Source organism: Perca flavescens, chromosome 1, assembly GCF_004354835.1.
Source record: "Perca flavescens isolate YP-PL-M2 chromosome 1, PFLA_1.0, whole genome shotgun sequence".
Lineage (NCBI taxonomy): Eukaryota > Metazoa > Chordata > Actinopteri > Perciformes > Percidae > Perca > Perca flavescens.
The window spans coordinates 31,069,426-31,093,493 of record NC_041331.1 but is presented as its reverse complement, the minus strand read 5'-3'; the positions used below and the strand labels follow the sequence as shown (position 1 = coordinate 31,093,493).

Sequence of the window (24,068 nt, the reverse complement as noted above, 5' to 3'; positions counted from 1 at the left end):
TAAACATTGTCTATTAAAACAATATCTGTACAGGATTCTTTATAGTCAATGAACAAAATCATGAAATGTCCATACAAAATCTCATGGCAATTCATCCAATTGTTGTTGAGATACTGTATGTCTGGACCAAAGTTGTGCCATTTTTGCCACTAGCATGGCTAATAATATTTGAATGGTATATTGTTAGTCATACTTGCATCTTATCATGAGTGGAAAAGTTGAAAGAAAAAATGCCTTTAATCCAATAACCTAACATATGAAAACAATAGCTCCATTATCCAATCCTGGATTTGACATTTTATGAGCTAAACAGCCTTTTCAGGTCAATTTAGACTAATAAGTTGATACAATTACAGATGCAGAAAAACAAGATGTTTTAGCAGTAGACTTTACAATTGTACACTGCAAGAAACCGATTAAGCAAGCAGAAATATGACATTAAGAGGTATTTCTACATGAGATAAAGAAGAGCTGCATTTTCAGAGAGGACAACAGCAGTGTAGTCTCACATACAGCAACCTGCTCCATCTCTCTCCATGCTGGTGAATCCATCTGGATGCAGGTCCATCTGTTTGCTTTCATGCTTTATTTACCAGCCTGCTGTATCTGACTGCCGGACCTATCCACCTGCTGCACCAGGGTGCCGTCAGTCTGCAGCTTTATCGGTCTACTTTACACCCCTACTTTCAGCATTGCTCCTCACTATTCATACTAACTCTTGCCATACAAGAGAGAAGCAGTGGTACTCTCCGCAACATCAACAACCCTTTTGCAGTAATCAGTCATAAGATATCAATGCAAATATTACATCCAAAATTGAAAAGTTATAATAAAAGTAAACCCTTTGAGCAGAGAAAAGGGACCCAATGAACCACCAATACATTGCAAAATAAAAGACAAAGAACAAACACACAAATCCATTATCATTAATACGCTGTATTCTCCCACTCTGTAATACATAAGCACAAAGCATCTCTCCCCCTCCTGACTTTAAACCCTACTGCATCAGTTACACCTACACGTCTTTGATCTACTGCAGGCTCACATAACAATAATATTCAACAGTATCACTCACATTTTTAATGTGGTTTACACCACCGACAGCAGAAGCCCATTCAGGGCCAATTTAATCATAGTGGACTGGCTTTTGGGTAAATAATTAACAGGAATTTTCAGGATATGTATGATTGTGCATAGTGACTAGCCCTCATACAGTCATATATAGATAAATTCATCACGGTCGATGCTTACTGTAGGTCACATGAAAACTGAACCATCTCTATGACAACTGCTCCATGCTGATGAAATGCAGTTGAAAGTTTGTGACAAACAAAGCCTTGAGTTAAGAATTTTAAGCCATGTTAGCAGCATGGCTCTATGGACGGCAACGTCCGTCTGTTGGTCAGTCCAGCCCTTTGGCCCATCCTGAAATATCTCAATGACTATTGGGTGGACTGCAGTGAAATTTGGTACAGACATTCGCGGCTTCCATAGGATATCTGGAAATCTGACCAACTTTAGCACCACCATGAGGTTGACGTTTTTGGTATTTTAGCAAAAGATCAACAACTATGGGATGGATTATCATGAAACTTTTTCACTTTGTCCAATACTTTGTTAATGACTAAATACCTGCAAAGCTAATGATGTTTCCATCAGCCTCTGATGTACTTTGTGTGATGTGCTAATTGGTTAGTCTGCTAACATGCTAAACTAAGAATAAAATTAATAACATATCTGCTAAACGTCAACATCTTAGCATCGTCATTGTGAACATGGTTGCATGGTGACATTAGCATTTAGCTCAAAGTACCACTGTGCGTGCCTAAGTGCAGCCTCGCAGAGCCGCTAGCATGGCTGTAGTCTTGTTTTTGTCAAACTACTATTTGCATGTCAAAATTAACTTTAACATGTTTCTGAAAAGCCCAAAAATTATGAATTGATGAAGAGCACACGTAAAGCCAGCACAAAGTTTCCCTACAGTAAAGATAAGCATAGTTCGCAATCATGGATAGAGCCAGCTGCATTCATCCCTGGAAGAACCTCACAGCTCCCGCTGCCTCAAAAAGGCCAAAACCATCCTACAGGACTCATCACACCCCGGTCACACACTGTTCAAACTACTGCCGTCAGAAGAACATGAAATCAAGAACAAAGACTACAAAACAGCTTTTATCCAACAGCCATAAGTGCATTGAATAATGCTGCTAAAGTATTAGTTCCTACCACTAATCTACCTCAATAGGGCTATGTGCAATTTTTAAATGTGGATGCCTGTATGAGTGTGTCTCCCATGTGTTTTTAGCATTAATATGTTTGCAGTAGTAGCATTTTTTTACTATGTATTTATTTAGGTATAAATTACCTCATAGATGTTTGGCACTGACACTTCATTTTGTTGTATCGGTTACAATGACAAAAAAAGATATTCTATTCAAGCTGCCGAGCCCTGAAGTTGCTTTTTAGCCCCAAAACAAAGGCACGTACATACCTGCTCTTAAAGACATCATGGGGGTGATGCCACTAGGAAAGTTGATACTGCAACTACTCCTCAACAACAGAGTGGCCTGGAGCAGAACTGAAGGCACCCTGGATGTGTCATTTTGGAGGAGATCAAACAAACCGATCCATTGGGGGGAAAAAAAATCCATTGGAATGAATTGAGAAATGTCACCATTTTAAATAATAGTGTGACTGGGCCTTAACTGAGCAGGTTACCTGGGCTCTCCGTAAATGCAGTGCAACATCTGTCAATAATCTAATGACCTAACAAGACTGTTCCCTTGTTTCAGGATGAGGCTTGAGCCCCATTCTACTGGAGCTGGGAAATGCACATTCAAGGTAATATGTGTTGACAGATGTCAAACAATGTGAGCTGCTGATATAGTTTGTGTTTATAGTATTTGACTCATTAACCAAAAGACCTGGGCTTTGACATACATTAGATGCAGTAAATACAGACATACCAAAAGTAGGACAGAGGCAGCGCACAGAGAACACCATAATTCAAGGAATGCCGCTTACATTTCGCCACGGTTTTCACCCACAGTAGCTGATTTTCATTTCGTTGGCAAAAAATTCCAACCTAAGAGTTGGACAAATGCTCATGAGTTAAAAGGCAAATGAGACCGACCACTGGAACATGTAGCTATTGTTCAATAGATCAATGAGGCAGAGCAGTGCCTGCTGGGAATGCCCAGGCCCTATTACAGTAACATGGCCTCTAATCCAATAATAGAACAGCCCACAAGTGAAACAGGCCAATCCTACTAAGTTCTGGACCACAGCAACACATTAAATATATTTTGCCAGAGCATGTTGGTAGCCTAGTTTCGACACAAGGGCCAAACTGGGATACTACAGGCATGGTAATTAGTCCATCTGTTTTCTCTGGTTTAACATTTCTGTGTTTAAAGTCCAACTGACATTTTTGTGTCTGCTACAGCACACATATCTGCTCTGTAAATCACTTTCCCTCTGTTCTCCTTAGAGAAAATATGAGACACCAAAAGGGAGAAAGATAGTTTTTATGGACCAAAGACCTTGTTCTTTTCTTTTAATAATAAAAAACTATTAACAATACAGTTTTTGACAAAAAGGTTAGACTAAACGTGATTGCAGATCAAGACTTCTATAGCAGAGATGCATTTTCAAATTTTCAGTTAAAAGCATATTGTTTCTGACCTAAAGCAATGGCACTTGGCACCCTGCAATGGAAAACTGCACAGCACAATACAACCTTATCATGACAGCGGCTTTCACTCTGACACCACACATGGCCTCAGGACATGCAGTGAGGATAAGGGCTGCTGGAAAGTCAATACTTTTTTTTTATTATTATTAAATTAATCTGACTGTAGAGAAATCCCATTTCAAAAAGTTATGAAACTTATAGCAGAGACCAAGATGGAAAGTTTAAACTAGACATGTCTGCTACTAAAAAACTGTAACACAAGCTTTATTAAAATTATTCCTGGCTAACAAGTGCATGGTGGGAGGGAGGGCTAATTTGCCCCTGGAACAGGATGCATATTATGATCCATCTATTTTATATGCATTGCTACAGAATAATAAATAGGCTGTGTGATGCACCACTTTGTCAGGCTTCATCCTTACCATCTAGAGCGGATCTAGTTTAAGGTATTATGAGGGAAATCTTTGTGATAGGACCCTGTCGCACCAAATTCAGTAATACAGAATCATCTAAATCAGTGGATTTGCTCATGTGAGCTAAAGAAATCTGTTAGATGCTTTTACGTTGCGGTAACTTTAAGACTTGAATTCCCACTATGCCCCACTAGAACCTTTTCTGTACTGGTTTGACCACTTTCTGTACAAACCAGTGTTTATCTATAATCATGAATCGGTTTTGGACCATCTATGCTGCTATGCCACCTAATCTTAGCACAACAGAGCAAAGTGCAAATAAATACTACAGCACGTTTTGCGTATAGCACTTTAATTCTTACAGTCACTTTTTAAAGATGTCGTATTGTCTGTACAGTCAGATATGTCCTTCATGTCCTAAGAGGTCTTGTGTTGATATTAGGCTGATTTTATGTTGATTTGAGAATGGTGTCGCTGTTACATGTTTGTGTTGTGAAGCAACAGATTGTAGCACTATGCCCAAGACTAATTTCCCTATCAGGGACAATAAAGTGTATTCTATCTATTAATTTCCCTAGGTATCTTACCTTTATTTTCGCTTAAAACTCACTCAAGGAGAAAGTTGTCAGAATTATCAATGTTTCTTATATTGTTCTGGCATTTCAAAAACAAGTAAACAAAAGCAGGGAATCTAATTTCCAGCAGATGAATGCAGATTTTGTCGGCTGAAATGACAGCTGATGACAACTGTGGCTACCAGAGGATCCGTGGCTTCAGAAGTAAAGCTAGGTTAAACTAAAAAGTTTGCAGATTAGATAAGTACGGACAAACACACAGTTTAATCAATTACACTTTTGTCCTTGTGTTGATGCTTGTGTAAAAGCTGAAAAAAAACACCACAGGACAAACCCTATAAATATCAGTATCACTTTTATTAGAGCCCCATGCACAGCTGGCAGCCTGCTGACCTGTTCTATTGCTACTCATCGCTATTAGCCTTTCAAGTGTTTAAATATATTTAATCATTGTCTTCTCAGCTGCACAGACACCCTCCTATATACACACACACACACACACACACACACACACACACACACACACACACACACACACACACACACACACACACACACACACACACACACACACACACACACACACACACACACACACACACACACACACACACACACACACACACACACACAGTAGTGTTGGAAGTCTTGACTATCATTCAGTGATGACTCCGTTTCAAACAGTTTTCCGGAGCAGGTCAACCTCTTCTTTTAAATAACCTCAGCTGCAAATAAACCAGTTTTCTATCACCACGGTCGTCATTTCCATGCAAACACAGCGTATAAAACACATTAGAGACTTTCTCTCTCCCTCGCCGACTACTCATCGAGCAGAAATGGAACTGATCTAAAGCATACAGTCTTAGTCACAGACCAGTGAGCCAGCACAGTTCAGAATGAGGTCATCATCATACAGCAGACTGAATGGGGCAGCGGCGGCAGCCACGAGGCTAAAAGAGTACACTGGGTAAATATCGCTCTGCCTGATATTTAGGCTGATTGAAAGTCTTTCAGATCTGTCACAGAGAGTATTCTTACGAATAGCGTCTACAGGAATGAATGCGGAAGTGAATGCATGCTTGAGGTTTCAAATTAATCTTGTCAAGGAATATTTATGATTGGGTTCCACAAGGCCTTTGCTGATTTTCTCTGTTAGAATCACAGTAAAACATGCTGATCATTAATTCCACTGTTTCAGTCAGCAAGAAAGATTTTTAATATATGCTCCTGAGTAAGGCGGGGGCATGGGGGCAGAAATGTGTCCACAAATTACACATTATCCATTTCTTAAAATGGCACAAGGCCAGAATGGGGGTGTAGAATAATCAGCTGCATCAGAAATGATGAGATAAATGTAATTCAAATGCCAGAGGGGATACAAATATTTACAGCTTAAAACTCCAGTTTATTTGTGCTTCACCATGGCACCAGGCAGTTCTAACATACATGTACAGAAATGCACAAGGATACACACACACACATCTTTACACCCCTCTACTTAAAAAAAGCCACATGTGAGAAACAAAGCCTGCAAGCATTATTATCCACCTGGTTGGTGGTGGAGTCAGGTGACAGACTGCACACCTCCTGAGTGACAGAAACTACATATCTGCCTTGTGCGTCTGCACATTTGCATTTATGTGTATATATGAGAGAGAGAGAGAGAGAGAGAGAGAGAGAGAGAGAGAGAGAGAGAGAGAGCAAATGTTTCAGACAGGCAGATGATGCCTCTCTGTCAGCAGCAGCACCAATGCAGGTGTCGAATTTCATGCAGAGGAGAAGAAAGCAAACAGTCGGCCAACACTCCCAACATGGAGCTTGTTGGTAATGCCTCATTCAACATAATACGGTATAGAGTCGCACCTAACGTGGTAATTTATTGTTAGTGCCTTGTTGTTGTTTTATCAAGGTCATGAAAAGGGAAAGAACGGTCTCCTAGATTTCTAAGTGTCTCCAAGCTGAAGGTATAAACCACGAGAGAGGGATGGACCTGGGATCAATTCAGCCTCTTCACCGGAGAAGGGAATCAATTTGAAATCTGAAGCCAAACCACATTCTCTCTCTTGGCACTTAAAAACACAGGGGGCAGTGAGAGACTATGCATTCATGAGCCACCACTCACAAGTTAATCTTCTATTACAACCCTTACTCACTCCCACATTTCAGTATTCCTTTAAAGAACATTGCTTTGTTTTTGTCCCCACTTAGAGTACCTTATAGATTCAGCCTTTAACATTACTCTGACTACTCTTTTGCCACTTGAGGATGTGTTCAAATACAGGTTGCCATGGTAACAGAGACTGGTTGTAGCCTGACTAATATCTGATCTGTTATAAAGCATGGATATGAGATAATCCTAGAGATTAACTGATATTTGTTGCTTGATATATTTGTGGATTAAAGCTATTAGCTGATGTGTTGTGCATATATTCAGCATTTGCTTTAAGTTGCCCATTTTAAGATGATTTTTTGGGCCTTTTCCCTTTAATAAGTAGTGACAGCGGATAGACAGGAAATTGGGAGAGAGATGGGGGGGATGACACGCAGCAAAGGGCAGCAGGTCGGATTCGAACCTGCGCCACTGCAGGACTCAGCCAACATGGGGTGAACGCTCATACTTTGTAGCAGCAGAGGTTATTATTCACCAAATAGTCTCACTTTTGTATGTTTTGCTGCTGCAACATCTGTATTTCTACAATGCTTTTCCTTGTAATGGAGTGGGTTGGTTTACATTATGGCATTGCTGCTTTTACTTATTTAAAAAGATACTTCTTCTTTCCTGCTTTACCCCCAAGTTCATGTGCTAATCAAAGAGCCAGCAGCACTCCAGCATGTGTTTTAGCGTTTTTGTAGTGTGGCTCAAAAAAGGGCTGAGGCAGAGACCTTTGTTAGGCAAACTAGTTGTTTTGTTAGTCAGACGTTTTTGGCCGTCTGTACCCATGTCACATAAACATCCCTAGACCCTGATGTTGCTTGGGCAAATTATAAGGGGATGGGGAATCAATAAAACCTGCCATGTACTAAAGGTCCACATAGTCTCTGTGCTTTGGTGTTCGTTTAACAGTTACTGAGGGAATTGTCTTGCTTGTGGGACTTTCTGGTGTAGTTTAAAGGTCAGGGATAATTCAGGCTGTCAGACTAAGATTTAGTCTAGGCCGTTTCCTCAATAATAATTTCACTGCCTTCTGCAGAATGAAGACCAATTTGAATGCAGTATGGATGAATCATATTTGCTTTTAAAATCTATTTGAATCTGAGGTTAGAATCAGATGTGGATAGAGATAGTGAGAATCATGCCATTAGTTGGAGTCAGTAATGCTACATTAAAGTATTGAAACTGTTGCAGGTATAAGGAGTGTTAAACATGATAATACTTCAAAAATACTAAAATAAGCAGGTCAAAAATAAAAAGGATATGACTGTGTCAATCAATATCAGGCCAATATTGGCCCATTATTAAGAATCGGATTTCCTCTTATACATACCCAATTTCTATTTCAGAGGCTTCTAGCCCAAGAACATTTTTTGATTTTGTTGGTTGTAAAAGTGGTCTAATTTATATTGATATATTATATAAACCTCTCATTGCAAAAATATCAGGGCCAGGCGGTTTGCTGTTTGACTGGTTTGTTTCATCGCGCATAAAAACAGGCATAATTTGAGGACAGAAAAAAAATCCAGAGGGGAGACCCATGGTAGCCGCTTATATTTGAATGCCAGGGAGGCCAATGTGTTTCTAGACACTGAGGCCTGTTCTAAAATATTTGGCTCTGATGCATCTGGGATTACACAACCCTCTCGACGGGACGGCCACCCTGCCAGGAAAAAACAGGTGATTCACTGCAATGGTCCCAGCCAGCTGCTGTGGTGGTGGCCTTGGTCGATGGCCTTGGTCACCCCCACCAGGAGGTATGATCACTGCTTACCAGTAAAATGTCTGTCGGTGGAAGGAATGCAGCGATAGCTTGGAAGAGTCAAGAATGAGTGAGTAACTTGTGGTCAAGAGCTAGTCATGTTCCAGGCTTGGTTAAGAGGCGCCAAGACCATCAAATAAATAATATACACACTGAATGATTAGTCACGTCGCAGCCCTGATGCCCCCTTGTCCTGCCATCACTAATATTTCATATCCAACTAGGAGCTGCACTAAATAATTGGTTTGCCATGTGAAACAGAATTAAACGAGAATTCTTGTGATTAATCGGGATAGCGCTGTGTACTTTTAACTGATACTTGACCCAGAATGTTGTGAATCAATCACGTCCTAGAAGCTTGAAAGGAAATGTCTAACTGTGTCAAGCAAGTAGGTTTTAGGTGTGCTCTGCTATGTGTGACATCATCTCCTTGTTTGTCAAGTACAGCAGAGCTTGTTTAGGGAACACTTGACGGATTAACCACATCCTTTAAGTCCATAAAAAGTCAGCGCAGAGAGCCGAGTAACAGACCGAGTTGTCACCAGGTTCTGATAAATAGACCTTTACTAACTGCATGCAACAGGGCTGCTAAATGATGCTGCTGTGTTGACTCAATAATTCCACAACATCAGGTCACAGTAAGATGCGACTGCTGCCTTTACAATCAATAGTTAATAAAGTCTGCGTCACTCTCAACCACGACCATGCTTGTACATATCTATGCACATGATTCCCATGGTTCAACACATTGCAGCCAAAGATATTTAATGTCTGTTTTTTTTATACAGTATTAAATGTCTACTGTGACAACAGTTAAGACTACATAGTAAAAAATATTCATAATGAAAATGTTCAATGATCCGTTACGTCGATTTTTATCCTCTTGCAGCCCCACTGAGTTTGAATCTGGGTGCAGTCCCAGTTTGCAGAAAATGACTGCAGAGTCGATCTTGGCTGGGGCCTGCTGGCCCAGGTCCAGAGGAATACACTCTCTGAGGAACGTCTAAACATGAGATCGGTCAGGCTGGGGAATGGAACTATTTAGAGAAAACGTGGCAGAGCCGTTTAGTTGCACTTAAAAAGATCTATACAATTAATTATTCAAGTTGGAAAGAAAGTGGCTGACGGTAAACAACCACCCAGAAACAAACACCACCCCTCACATTTGGGATCTTTAAAATGCAATAAACCTACTTGCATTGTAATTATACTTTCCGTAACTAGAGACACAATCATGTTCCAGTTTCAATTAAATGTTTTATTCCTCTTGGTTGAGGAAATAAAGCTAAAATTATGCCTGCAACAGTGACAAATAATTCTATTAGTGTTAATAGGTAACAAAATTAGGTTCGCAGCTGCCCATCAATAGCAGAGCTCTTAGTAGTTTAGTTTCCAAAAAAAACGAATGAGGCGCTACAGCATGTGTGACCATAATTGAACTCCTTCCAAGATTGGTAAATTATAGAAAGCTGATTTGCTGCCAGGTCAGACTGCTTCCTTGTCATTCTACTAAAGCAAAAATCCTAAACAAAAAGGTAAAGCAGACAATGTGCTCCAAAAGAAGAATATGGATTATTCATTGATGAACAAAAGCAATAGAAAAAAGTGGCCAATTTCAAAATTATCCATGGAAAAAGTGTACAGGACAACATGCATTTCAACAAAAATAGTTTTAGCCCAAGAATGCTTTTAAAAACTACAGAACAACAGAAACTATACTGTAAATATAGAAACCAGAATTACTTCCATTGTTTTGTCTCACCACATTTTCATAAACTCAGGCCATGCTTGACCAATCAGCTGTGAGCAAACAGATTTACTGGACAGTAGACGACTGGCTGAGGCTAGACATGACAGATTCAGGGGAAGAGCTAAATATGTACAAGACTTCCACTGTACATTTACGGAAACGTTAACGTTGAGATACGAGGTTAACAAAGACGGAAATACTCAACAGCCTGAACTGCATTCCACAGCATGAAACACAGAACATGGCACCCTTTTAAAATGTAACGCATTTCTTCTTTTTTTTAAGTGCTGTCAGAATTGCAGGTTATTTCTCACCCTTAAAAACACATTATGTTTGGTTTCAAGCCTATTTTATACAGTCTATATTTTAAACACTGTAGACCACAGATCCGTTTTCTGGCCTGTGCTTTCCAGACCACCTGCAGCGATGCTAAACACGGTCAAATACAAAAAAGGGAAAAAGAAGCTCTTTTCAGCAGACACATACAAAAGGACAAACCAAAGGATTGCTTACATTTTACTACTTCCAAAAACCAATATTTAACCCGTCGTCTCATTAGATTTCAGCTGGACTCAACGCACATTCGATTAAGTTGAGATCTGGCGGTTATTGAAGCATGGCATGAGACAAATCAACATTAGAGGTCATTAATCGGTGGAAAACTAAAACGCACAGCAACTGTAAACCTCATTTGTGGAGTGGAGCGTGGTAACAGTGAGAGGCTGGGCACCAGATGCTGCTAGTTACTGTAATTGCCCTCTGAAAGTAGCTCACTGAGTCAGCTTGAAAATGTACATCACTTTATACGGTCATGGAGAAATGCTGATGTTCAGGCGCACACACTTTATTTTTTTTACAAATTCTATGAACTTCCATTAATTATCTAAAAGTCATTAGCAACGTATTTTGTGTCCACAAAAGCGATCACATGGTAGTGCACCTGGCTTTAAACCAGGTGGTCTGTCTGGCTTACATACACTCCGCTTGCTGGGCAAACACAAAGTGGATGGTTTAGTCTCAACAGCTCCAAGGACTAATACAGTAGGATGCAGGAGGCATTATACTTTAGAACGAGTTCTCGAAGTGACGTTCATACTGTATGACACAGGTCTAACACCCTGCTTTCACTGCGTTTGTGTGATTGTGTAAGCGAGTGTAAGAGAGTGAACCATAAAGACAGAAAAAAGGAAACCGACAAAACCTCAAACTAGAAGTGCGAGAAAATACAGAGAAACCATAGCTGCAATTAAGAGCAGTAGGGGAAAAAGCAAAGAGCCTGCAGGACAAAAAACTATCCTGAGGAAAGATACCAGGCTTCAACTCTTTCACAGTATACTTCCATATGGTGCCCTGGCAGCTGGAAACTAGTCCTTATCCCGATGAGTCTTGGCAAGACAAACATATAGCAGACGACAGAGCAGTCACATGGAATTGTACTCCACTGATGCAACATAGAACACCTCTAGTACAGTGGTATGTTACCAGCCATACCTAATGCAGTCTATATGCTTCGCTTTCCACTTCCGGGATTGTTCCAGGGCTGGATAACTGGCAAGATTTAAATGGCTCCAAGTCTGTGTCAACACGAGGTAAATAACATTGAAAGTGCAATGTTTCTCTTACAATTATTCAAATGTTTGATTTCACAGTTTAATTCAATTTCATGAAAAGCCAAATCACATATTTTCAGCTACTTCTCTTTCATGTGCAAGTGCACACACACACACACACACACACACACACACACACACACACACACACACACACGCTTCTTACCTTATTGCTGAGGAAAACGCAGCCTTGGATGTCTGCTGATCTTCACAGCTGAAATGAGAAATGGCAGACATGTGTGAGAGAAATGTACAGAATATGTAGCTTTACATATAACGATAATTACAATCTTTCCTCTTAATTCAAATATTAGAAATGAATCCCACATAGTAGTGTTCCTTCTCCGTAGATATCCAGGCACAAAATGCTCAGTACTATATTTTTTGATAATTGTAACTGTAGCTATGCCAAATGTGGCAGCACATGTGGATAAGTGAATGCAAAATGAAGAAATGCAAATTAATTAGTATATAGAATAAGGAGCCAATTATAGCTGGTAAAGTGGCTGACTGCAAATTCAAAAAGCATGTTCAAACACAGAAACATGTTGCATTCAGCTGTATCAATGCACCAATGCAAATAAGGTTTGTCTAAGCAGACTGGAACATACAGTATAGGAAGAATATAAATTATTAAATACTGAAATATCATAATATGATTGCATTGTTAATAATAATTCAACACAAACTACACTGAACATTTCTAACTTGTTATTGGTGGTTGAACTTAAAGTTCCAATATGTAGGAATTTCTCCCATCCAGCATTGAGCTCATATATTGCAATCAACTCTCTCGCAGCACGCAGTTCAAAGTACATATTACAGCTACGGTAGGCTTCACGCTTCAAAAAGCCGGTCTCTTGCTCTTTTCAATACCCTTTTTATTTTTCTGGGTGAAGAAGAAGACTCCTGTTCCTGAAATTTGGATTTGAATACCTATGGTCCTCCATGTTTCCTTCTTCAAACTTGCCAGGGCCGGGGAGCTACGATACCCATTAGCAGCACCTGTGAGTTTATCATGTGACAGCAAAAACACAAAAGGCGGAGCAGTATGTCCTGTATGTCCCTCACCGGCTAACGTATTTCAAGATGGCTAATGGATATGGCGCGTTTACCCCAGTTCATGCAAATGAAAATGTAAACGTAAAATTTCAAGCCCAAATGAATACCTGGAATTGACGGTGGTGGTAAATATTCATGAAAAAGGACAAGTTTGTGAATGGGCAACACATATTTTGATAATGAACAACTAAACATGTTACACACTGGACCTTTAAATCAGGTGCCCTATACTGGTGGAGGCAAAGGCACTTTACACACAGCATTTTTAATCAAGACAACTCCAGGCATTTTTTTAGTTGATCGTATCAGCTACATTCAGCTCGCTCAAACTCAGATTATTGTGACCCATTGCACTTCAGGTATGGAAGCTTTCAAAATGACCCCACTGTGCTCTAAAAGACTTATCCTGCCCTGGCCACACAACCACAGAGCAGCATGAACAAACGAACAGCCGCCAGCACTTTTATTTTCTCGTTCTTCAGGGAGCGATAAGAGCACAGCCTTTTGGGGTTTAAGGTTATGCAGTGTGGGTTATTACCTATTTTTAACAGTCTGTGGTTATTACACCTGGCCAAGCAGTACAGAGTAATGCCCTCACCCAGAGTTACTGACATGGGCTGTAGCTGACATGCTGGAGAGACTGATTGGGGACAAGTGAGAGACACTCAAGGTGGATCATTGGAGGGAAAAGCAACACACTGCAGGCTCTCACTGTTGTGCAGGTCCTCTCTCCCTCAGGAGCTTGTGCACACTCTGCAGTTACACCAACGCTCACCAACACTCGACAACACTGTCCCGTAAGCAATGTTGCGTTAGTCATACGTGATTTGTTTTCACACACGGCAAAGGTGCGATAGTATTAAGTATTGGTCACAGGAAAACAGGACGGTAGCATATTAATCCATCAATGAATCCTTCCAAAAGCAAAGAATTCCAAACAATGTAAGCTTAGAGGTTCAAATCCAAAACAGCTACATTGTGATAAGGGGACGCACTACAAAGATCCGGTAGGCTCATTTCTTTCTAATTCCACACCCACACATTTGTTAAATTCGCAGACTTGTAGTCTTCAGCTCCAAATCGACATTGCCTCAAATAACTTTAGGCAATACTATTTTTTCCACAAGCAGTAGTACTCCACAAGACCGGCCAACAGATGTTGGTGTGTAATGACATGATGGTGGAGTTCCCCTTTAAATTTGAAAGACAACAGGAACTGACATTTCAAGGAATCTGTTTGCTCAAACTGTAAGTACAAAGATCTGTGATCCAGTGATATTAAACCCACATCAAAACATTAGAGGGAAACTTTCTCACAGATCAAAACAACACAGCGGGAAAGGAATCTCTGCACAGAGCTGAAAATAATGTAACAAAAGGGGAAATGCTAAGCTTTTATTGCTTCCAGGAAAATAAACATGAGCACCCAAATTAAACAAAACGTGTAAACCTTATCTCACACAACTTAAAGAGACATTTGCATTCCTATAATTGTCTTCTCTGAGCCTGAGGGGCATTGCTTTGAGCAAAATGCAATGTGTTTAGTTTAGGAAACCACCTAGCAGTGGGAGACATCTCAGACCGTAAATCAGTAAATCCTTGCTTAAAAATCTAAATTGACTCAGTATATCTTGTTAGATTAACTCTTGTCAAATCTGTTCACACCAAAAAAAATGACAGGAAATAAGCCTGGTGAAAAATTGAATGAGAAAGGGGAAACTCCTCTGGTGAGAGGTGGGGCGCGGGGGCACATCGCTACTGGCAATCTTTAGAAGCACAATATGCCACTGGAGACTTCATTGTTCTGTCGGTCCTGCACTTTCATTAATCACAGTGCAGAGGAGGACAGAGTGGGGACAGGTCAGACAATATGGTGCCTGCCTGAGAAACACTGTGCTCCAGCCCCCAAAATGAGGCTTTAATAAAGCTTTAATAAACTGCCCACTATGACTTCTCAACATCTCGCACCATCAACACAGCTGGATTACACACAGGTCAAAGTGGCGACGTGTGTGTGTGTGTGTAATTTAAAAAAAAAAAAAAAAAAAAAAACATAGCCACCAATCCACAACATTAATTTGAAGTCACCATATTAACCTAATTTCTATATTGCACACAGTTACGGCACTAAGCAACCCTCCCACACACAGCCTAACGGCGGCTGGGTGCTCAGGCTACATCCACACTACTACGTTTTCATTTTTAAAAATGGCCTATTAAAACAAAATTGATCTCTGTCCATACAAGCGTTTAAAATCCGTATCAGAAATGATCTCCGTCTGTGGCCGGGTAGGCTCAGTTGGTAGAGCAGGCGCACGTATATATAGAGGTTTACTCCTCGACACAGAGGCCGCGGGTTCGACTCCGACCGGCGGCCCTTTCTCTCCCCTTTCATATCTTCAGCTGTCCTATGGAAATGAAAGCCTGAAATGCCCGAAAAAATAATCCAAAAAAATAAAAATAAAAAGATCTCTGTCCATATTAACACGTCGGACAACACATATCACATGACCCTTCACATACACTGGGCATGTGCGTGCTGTAGCTTAATATCTAATGCAGAGAAATGTGTGAGTGGTTTCCTTCTTCTCATCTTACTTTAGGCAAGAAAGCAAATAAGTGTTTCCCAAAATGTCAACCTACTCCTTTAACTTTTTGACTCCACTGACCCTAATTATAACATCATCCAAGCCCGTTACAAATTTCAAACGAAATCCTGCGTCTCATGATCCTGGGCTGAAAAACGTTAAAAGATATTCCCGTACACACGCTTATAATAGTCTAAAATCCATCCAAAATGTGGATCTGGTCAAACATTCCTTAATTTAGTCCACATTACTATGACAACTGGCTCAGTGCATTCGTTCTGCTGGGACATAACCATCTCTGTGGCCACCTCCTTCGGCTTTAAACATTAGTATCAAGGACAATGCAATCATTTCACCTCTCCTACATCAGCTTCACCACACTGCAGGAATGAAACCAAATGCTACAGGGAAACGGGGTGAAATTTGAGGAGCAACACCAAGAGGAAAACAAACCGAGGATGAGGATGATGATGCTGCTGCTGCTGCTTTCCAATTGTCTTTAGCAAGGGATTAAAAGTCTGAAATCATGGCAAACATCACAGCTAAAGCCTTGTGGCGCAGACTGACCAAAGCCCACTAATTGTCTGGTGTCTTCTGCGATTTCATGGATAAGAAGGAGACCCAGATATGCAATTAGCTAAATGGGTCCGTGGGATCTAGGCTTAATAAATGCAGCTGTGGGGGGGGGGTGGTGTGTGTGGTAGGGGACTCATTACCCACCGCCCTCTCACTGGGAGCCACCTGTCTAGGACTGCACTCATCATATTGAGCTTTTCAGCCTCAAGAAAAATTACTTGAGTGTGCACCCATGCAACACTACTAGTTAATGTGCATAACATAACATACAAAACATGCAAAATTGTATAAGTAAGCATTCATATTTCCTCCAACCTGTGTGAAGCAGAGGTTACCTTTTTATTGCATATTTTAGCTACTATTTCACTAATGTTACAGCGAGAGCAAGTTAATGACACCAGTTCTCAGCAGTGCACCGCTCCCAATAACAATCTTTATAAACTCCATCTATATAAACACAAACCACATGCTCTCGCTGTGTTTGTGTGCGTAATGAGTTTGCAGTAGATTTTCAATAGCAATGCAGACCGTGGGGAACTAAGTCTTGCAGCAATGATCCCATCCTGCATCAAAAAATGAGGGGGTTCTACCCGAAAGGAAATCAAAGAGTAGTCATTCACTGACCTGGATAACAGGGAATATTGATGTTTTCTTGTTTCCGGTTTTCGTTTGATCAATACCTAATGGTTGCTGTGGAAGAAAAAGAAAGGAACCTGGAATATATTTCTAGGCGTCAAACCATGCAGTTAGTTTAGTTTTTATCCATTGTAGTTCTGCTACCATCCTGCTAACCATGTTTGAGGTGCTCAACACATAAAAAAAAAAAGCTCAACAGCAACTTGTCTTTCCATGAACACCTTTAACTGGAACCATTTTCTACGGAATAAATAGTTCCTATTTAAACTGTATGCAACTGTCTGGGTACTCACTGACTGCAAACTGGCTGTCTAATATGTGCTCATTCACGTGTAATTACTTCAAAGTATTCACATATACGCGTAGAATCTGCCATTCAGATTCATTCAGAATAGAGATGGCCCGATACCATTTTTTGCTTCCCGATACCGATTCCGATACCTGAACTTGTGTATCGCCCGATACAGAGTACCGATCCGATACCAGTGTGTCATATATTTTATTATGTTTTAACAGCTGTATACTACTATCCCTGTATGGATGTGATATTATTTCTATCTTTGTGAAACATGAACAAACACAAACCATGAATGCCACAGAACTTTCTTTTATTGTCCACTTTGACAGTCAGTTATAACAGAAAAAGAACATAAATAATCTATTTTAACATAGATTTTCTTTAGGGCTTTATTACGTGGTATCGGATCGGAGCATTAACTCCAGTACTTCCCGATACCGATACCAGCGTTTTAGGCAGTATCGGAGCCGATACCAATACTGGTATCGGTATCGGAACATCTCTAATTCAGAATACATACGAGCGAGTCGCTCGAATGGAGGCAGCCATGTAGCGCCTCCATCTTTAAAATACATTAGCCAAAGAGGGACATACCTCCGCCTGTTACGCTTTTACACTCGGTGGCACCGTGATAAATACCAGGGAGGGGGAGAATATTACTCGCGACTGCCGGCAGATTTGAAAGCCTGTTGAAGACGGAGGATCACGCCTATTCTCAAGGAAATGTAACGGAGTCACCAAGTAAATTAAAACGACAACGCGACAGGCAAAGCAACAAGACCAAAGTTAATATTGGAGTGGCTTTTCCAAGATGGAAAGAGCTCATAAGGAGTAAGGATTTTAAAAAAGGGACACCGAAGTTGCCTGCTTTCTTCTCAAAATTTAATTCTGCCTATTTGTGTAAATTCAAAGTTTTATAGTTGCTTGACTAACTATAGCATGGTTGTGCATAATGCTAGAAAGACGTCTAGGATACTTTTCCTCACGTCAATGATGAAAAAGGATTGTCTACCTTGTAACATGAACGTAATCATATGAGTCGCGATTTCCCTGGCAGACAACTCACGTAATGGAGTTGTAACACAGACTACAGCTAGAACAGCTGCGTGTAAACGATGGAGATACTAAGAGCTAATTTCGGTTTCATTGACACGATTGTTCATACTGCTCAGATAAATATTAAAAAACACAAAATCCATTGCTTCTCTCCTACGCTGTAAACATTACACTATTACTAGAAAGTAATATTCAGTTGGTTGTCATATACAATTTCACCACAAAATGGGAGAAATTCTTACACAATGTAGCTTTAAAACAATCTCATGTCTCTTCTCTTCTTGTGAGCCGAGTGTCTCGTCACACCCCTAATTGATTCAATCAATGAATTGTTTCAGCTGGGAGAAATAAAGGAATATATAAAAATGCATGCGCTTTCATAATATTAATTTCCCTATATGCCAAACAACAGGCTTGTTAACACCCACACACAGTGAAACTAGGTCCTAAATGAATGAAGACCTAATGTGACTCACAAGTGAACAAATAGCTAACTACAGTACATTTTCCCCGAGGCTCATCAATACCTCTCTGGGGTTTAGGTTCTCTTTCATGAGTTCTTTTTTCCCTTTTTTTGGGGGGGGGGGGACTTGAGGACATCTGGAGAACAGCTGTCGCTTTGCATCACATGCGAACAGACACACACACACAGTTGTTGTATAGCCTCCCCAGAGGTTAAGGAATCAGGAGCCCTGTGTCCAGACGCACCATTTATCTGGTCTAGGTAGAAAGACAATCTCTGGAAATCACAGAGAGAGAGAGAGAGAGAGAGAGAGAGAGAGAGAGAGAGAGAGAGAGAGAGAGAGAGAGAGAGAGAGAGAGAGAGAGAGAGAGAGAGAGAGAGAGAGAGACAGACTCTTGTCTCTCTTCTATACAAGGCAACTATTCGACACTCCCTTGGCAGGGCAAAGATTCTCAATGATTAGTCCTGCTCTTCCAGAGAATGGGGGGCACAGCTACTAATTCAATTACACAGACCCTCGTCCCTCTTCAGGCCGACTCCCAGTCAATCAAACCCATCCAGCCAAGTTGGGGGTAGGAGTAGAGAGGCAACAATGTGTTTACATTTGGTTTACACTCAGGTTGTTTAGCTTGTGAGGGGGCCCCTGTGTGAGTGTGCTACTGCCCTGTGGCTAAACACTGCAAACTAATGTGAGACAAAATGAAGGGAGACAGTTACATAGGCTCTCTGATAAGCATAAAAAAAAGGTTTAAAAAAAAAACCAAAACAATATTTGTCTTCAGTTAATTGCCATTGGAGCCGAAACGCTGGAATTCAGTATGAAATATGTTTTTTTTCTGGACAACTTATTTTTATACCACAAGGTTAGGAAAGGATGTTGCCTTATATTCCACTGACTATTTTAAAACAAATTTCCATACCATTTCAAGTGATAGCTTTCTGAAGCCTGTGCTGCAATAATAGTCCAAGGAAATTGCATTTACAAATGTTCCTCTCCTCTGTAGCACTACATGAAATGATGGTGAGTCTGCCCCGCCACACCATCCTCAAAGCAGCCATCATACAATAACAACCGAGAATGGTAAAAGCATATCCCTAGCTGACAATTACTTTGAAACAAAAAGACTGCATTTATCGAGGAAATTTAAATTTACTGATTGTAACAAAAATCCATTAACCATTGAAAGAGTTTATAATGTCAGCATGAGCACCTTTTATTACGATACATTAGCAAGATTTGGAGGGCGGTTGACAATTCTACTCGCCATTAACGCCAGCATTTCCAACCAAATGTTTTACTTGTTGTGCATTATCACCCATTTCCTTTATGTTATTCATTAACCAGCACTTTTCCCCAGGAGAAATGCCGCCCTGGAGAATTCCCTTAAAATGTTTGACCCTGAAAGGCAGGTCATGTCAGAGAACTCCTTCCCTCTGCCACCATTTAAAGAGCTGAACAGAGCAGCCTTCACAAGAAAACAGAGAGCTGAGGGATAAGAGGCTAAACTGTAACTGTCATCAAAAAGGTGAGGATGCCACTCAGCAGGACTGGCTTTACATGACACTGAACACCACCACATGCTATTTCACACTCAGCAAGCTCAAGCCAATTCCCTCTTTATTAAATCTAAAAATCCATTGAATTGAAACAATAACTTAAATGAACGATCGGAGACCCCCAATCTACTCTAAACAAGGTTTCCAGGGAAGCCTACTGAGGTTGGGACCTCGTCCCATGTTTCAGTCAGGCCATGGTGGTCGTGGAAACCACCAGCTGCCAAGCAGTCGCGGCATAGCAGAGCAGCTTGAATCAAATACCACTTTCATGCTCCACCGTTGAGTATGATAGATACCGCTGTGCTCTTGTTAGACTGCCTGGTCACTTTGCATTAACCCCGACACCACGGACATGGATGTGAAAATAAACTAAGAACTGTAACTAGGAGTTGCATAAGTTACTATCAGTAATTGACTTGATTAGACAAAACAACTACATTTTTGGCAACATTTTACAACACAATGGGTTGCCTCTTGTGATGGCTGGCACAAATGGGGGGGGGCTGATGTCCTCACTCTTTAAACTCATCCTAACAAACGAGCCTATAAAAAACACATGCAGCCACAGAGACGAGTACATCCTTTACAAGATACAATAAATCATTAAAGCCCAGTTTAAAAGGCAGAGTCTTCATTCTGGCGGTACTGCAGATTAGAACGGGCCGGCCCTCTTCATGAGCTACCGACCTAATCTTCTTTAGCATCTCGGCCACAAAAGATATGGGAGTCCTCTAATCCGCTCATTGGACAGCTGCGAGCAGACATTTAACTGTCTGCTACTGTAGCTATAGCCGCTTTGGCCTCCAAAACCCAATTTAGTCAACCGCTATATGGAATGACATACATTTTAATTAGGATAAGCAGTGCTCTGCCATTCCTTATCTTTTCCATTAGCAGCCTTTGCAGTCAAGTTTTTTTTATAATGGATGAGTGCCTTTCTAAGTGTGACACTTCCCAATCCCATCTGAAAAGTTAAGTTATTCCGGGGCAAGTCGATAAGAATTCCAGGCAGGTAGGCCAACCGGCAGGCAGGAGAACCAATTAAAAAGCAGTCTGGTGGCTGGGCAGAGGCTCAGGGGCATTGAAGAAGAAGAAAAACATGACATGGGAGGTAAACTGCCTTACAGGGTTGCGGTTGCCTATTGTGGGTGAACAATCCAGCGACTCCAAGCCCCAATTTTCTTTTTTCATGCTGTCTGCAAAGTGAAAGCCTGGCCCCTTGCTTGTCAGTTCTATTGTTAGGAGCAGGCAGGAGCCGCTCCCCAGTCACCTCATACATTAAATACTCTGCATTGTTTGGGGAGTCAGATGGCAATGGCATGCTCTAGAGAACACACACACACACACACACACACACACACACACACACACACACACACACACACACACACACACACACACACACACACACACACACACACACACACACACACACACACACACACACACACACACACACACACACAGAGAGAGAAAACCCTCTTTACAGTTGATTTTTCTCCTATGGCATTGTAGTAAACCATTTTAACTGCACATAAACATTCTCAGGCCAATTATTTCTCATGATGCATCCTCGCAGGCAAGTGACCGTGCTACTAAACTCCAGCTAAATGAAGTCAGTTGACCTCTTTCCAGTCATCACAAATCATGCACGAGGAGTCCATTTTTTAGATACCCAGACGGAAGCAATGAAAAAAATTCAAAATGTCAAGCAGGTAGTGTGAATATTCTGTCCATCAATACACCCCCCTTCATCCATTTACCAGATGTGTGTGTGCTGATTTACAGCCCACAGCAAGGCGACCTGTGTCATTTCATCCCTGTGACTGGGTTGCAGTCAAGGTGTTGACATGCTTGCTAGCCGCGGGGTTGAGGAGAGAACTTGCAGGGTGGTGAAAGGGAGATTGAGGTGAGAGAAACTAAGAGATGGGTAGATTTAGGTGGCAGAAAAAGAAAAAAAAAATGTGAGTGAGATAAAGAGGGAACACGTGGTGGTGGATTGAGCTGACGTTTGGAGGAGGAGGGGGGGTGGATAGGCAAGGTGGGGGACGGTTGCTGCCGTTTCCTGCTAGGTCAGCGGACTGGGGCTGATTCCAGGACAGCTTATCTTTCAGCAGGAATACCACAACCGCACCAAAGTCAGGGACAGGAGGGAAGGAGCAGACCAGCAGCACTATGAATGCAATGCATGCTGAATGCAGAATGCTGGGATTACTACAGTGATTTAACTTCAACTCCAACAAATCCAAAAATGTTGCCCAAAAAGTGACAACAATAACAACAACATGTTTAAGCTTTGTATACACTTCCCACCATGATTTAAAAAATAAAATAAAACAACTGAGCTGAAAGTCCCTATAACGTTGTGGGGTTCATTACTACGAGCAACCCCTTTCAAATACCAGTAGTGATGTGATCCATCCTGAATATATATTGATTATAGCCGCTTTAATGGAGATATGAGTGTATCAATCTCTTCTAATTCTCAGCAGGAAAGCAAATAAACAGATTTTCCAAAAAAAAAAAAAAAAAAAAAAAAAAAATTATATTCTGTTAAAATCTGTCTACCTGCCTAATAACACCTACAAAGGCAGCATGCCAAGTGCCACCTCTGCATCCACTCACAAAAATACAACAACTGAAAAACAAGTGCATGTCTTCTTCTTGGAAGCGTAGTCTGCTTTGAAACAGCCCTTTGGGGTTAAGGAAAGTTGCGGCATGCATGTCCAAATGCACAATGAGGCCAGGTTGCTGAGGAGTGTTCACATGCTCCCACAGCTGCATGAAAGTAAAAGGCTTGGCAGCACAGTTGACAGAACTCAAATCAGGGAACAAGCTGCACTTGATATCAGGGAAAACCGATCAAAAAGTAAAATCCCATTTCCCATCTGCCACTTGTAAATGACGTTTGAATCCACCATCCTACTAACACATGTTGCCAATTCAAAACCAGCACTGAGTCTCTGCGAGATCATTCCCTACAGAGAGCGGCCAGCAATACATTTGCCGCCACCTGGTATTTTCCTATACCAGCCTTACAATCACAGATAATCTTGTAGCAAATTGAGAGGATGCCTGACTTTAACAGTATAAGCAACAAATAGGGAACTCTGTCCTAAAAAGGAGAGATATCATTTAATGGTGTTGTCGTTGAAGGAGGGGAAGGGTGGGTGGGGATGCCCCTCCAAGTAATTTCCATGAGGGTGTGCACTGCACAGAGAGATAAGTAACCCAACTGAGGACAAGGCTGGTATTCTACCCTGAGTCCAAAAGACAAAAACGCCTGAGTCCTTCTAAAGAGAGGAATCTGACAATGCAGCATTTGTCTCATTGCCAGCTGGAGAACAAGCTCCCCATAGACACTTCGATATGAAACACTGTGCACACCAACTTTAAGCTCAGAAGATTACTATAAAATCTTATTTTAAATTGGCAGAGCAGAAAAGACCTATACTGGATTATCTCAATTAAATTCAAACTGGGACAGAAATGATTATGCAACTATTTGCAGACAGCGGCCTCGGAAAATAAGCATATATATATAGTACTTATAAGGCATCAAATCCCCTGCTTTTTATTAATCCAACACAAATAAAAACACCAGCAAGTTAAAGCTAGTTTACATTATGCGTTTTCCATCGAGAGATGGTCACATTTAAAGGGGTGGTTCAGAATTTTGGACATAGGACCTCAGTTCCAAGTTAGCCAGTGTGTTAATTATCAGTGGAGACAGTTTTCAAGACTTTTCATCCACTCCTTGTAGTTGCAGAGTTTGCTGGTGCTAGGCTAGCGCAAGTCAACAGTAACTGCTAGCCTGCCATTAAAAACAGTCTTACCCACTCCACAGTTCACCCGAGGCAAATAAATTATAACGCC

The 24,068-nt window shown here is 41.0% G+C and overlaps 1 protein-coding gene across 2 annotated transcripts in view; it reads right to left on the bottom strand.

The window, feature by feature from the left end:
• Positions 1–24,068, bottom strand: part of tln2a (talin 2a) — a 101,785-nt gene that overhangs the window by 64,433 nt on the left and 13,284 nt on the right. For both annotated transcript variants that reach the window (XM_028570559.1, XM_028570654.1), the window contains exon 2: positions 12,123–12,170. The gene's annotated coding sequence lies outside the window, so the exon portion shown is untranslated. The remainder of the gene's footprint in view (positions 1–12,122; positions 12,171–24,068) is intronic.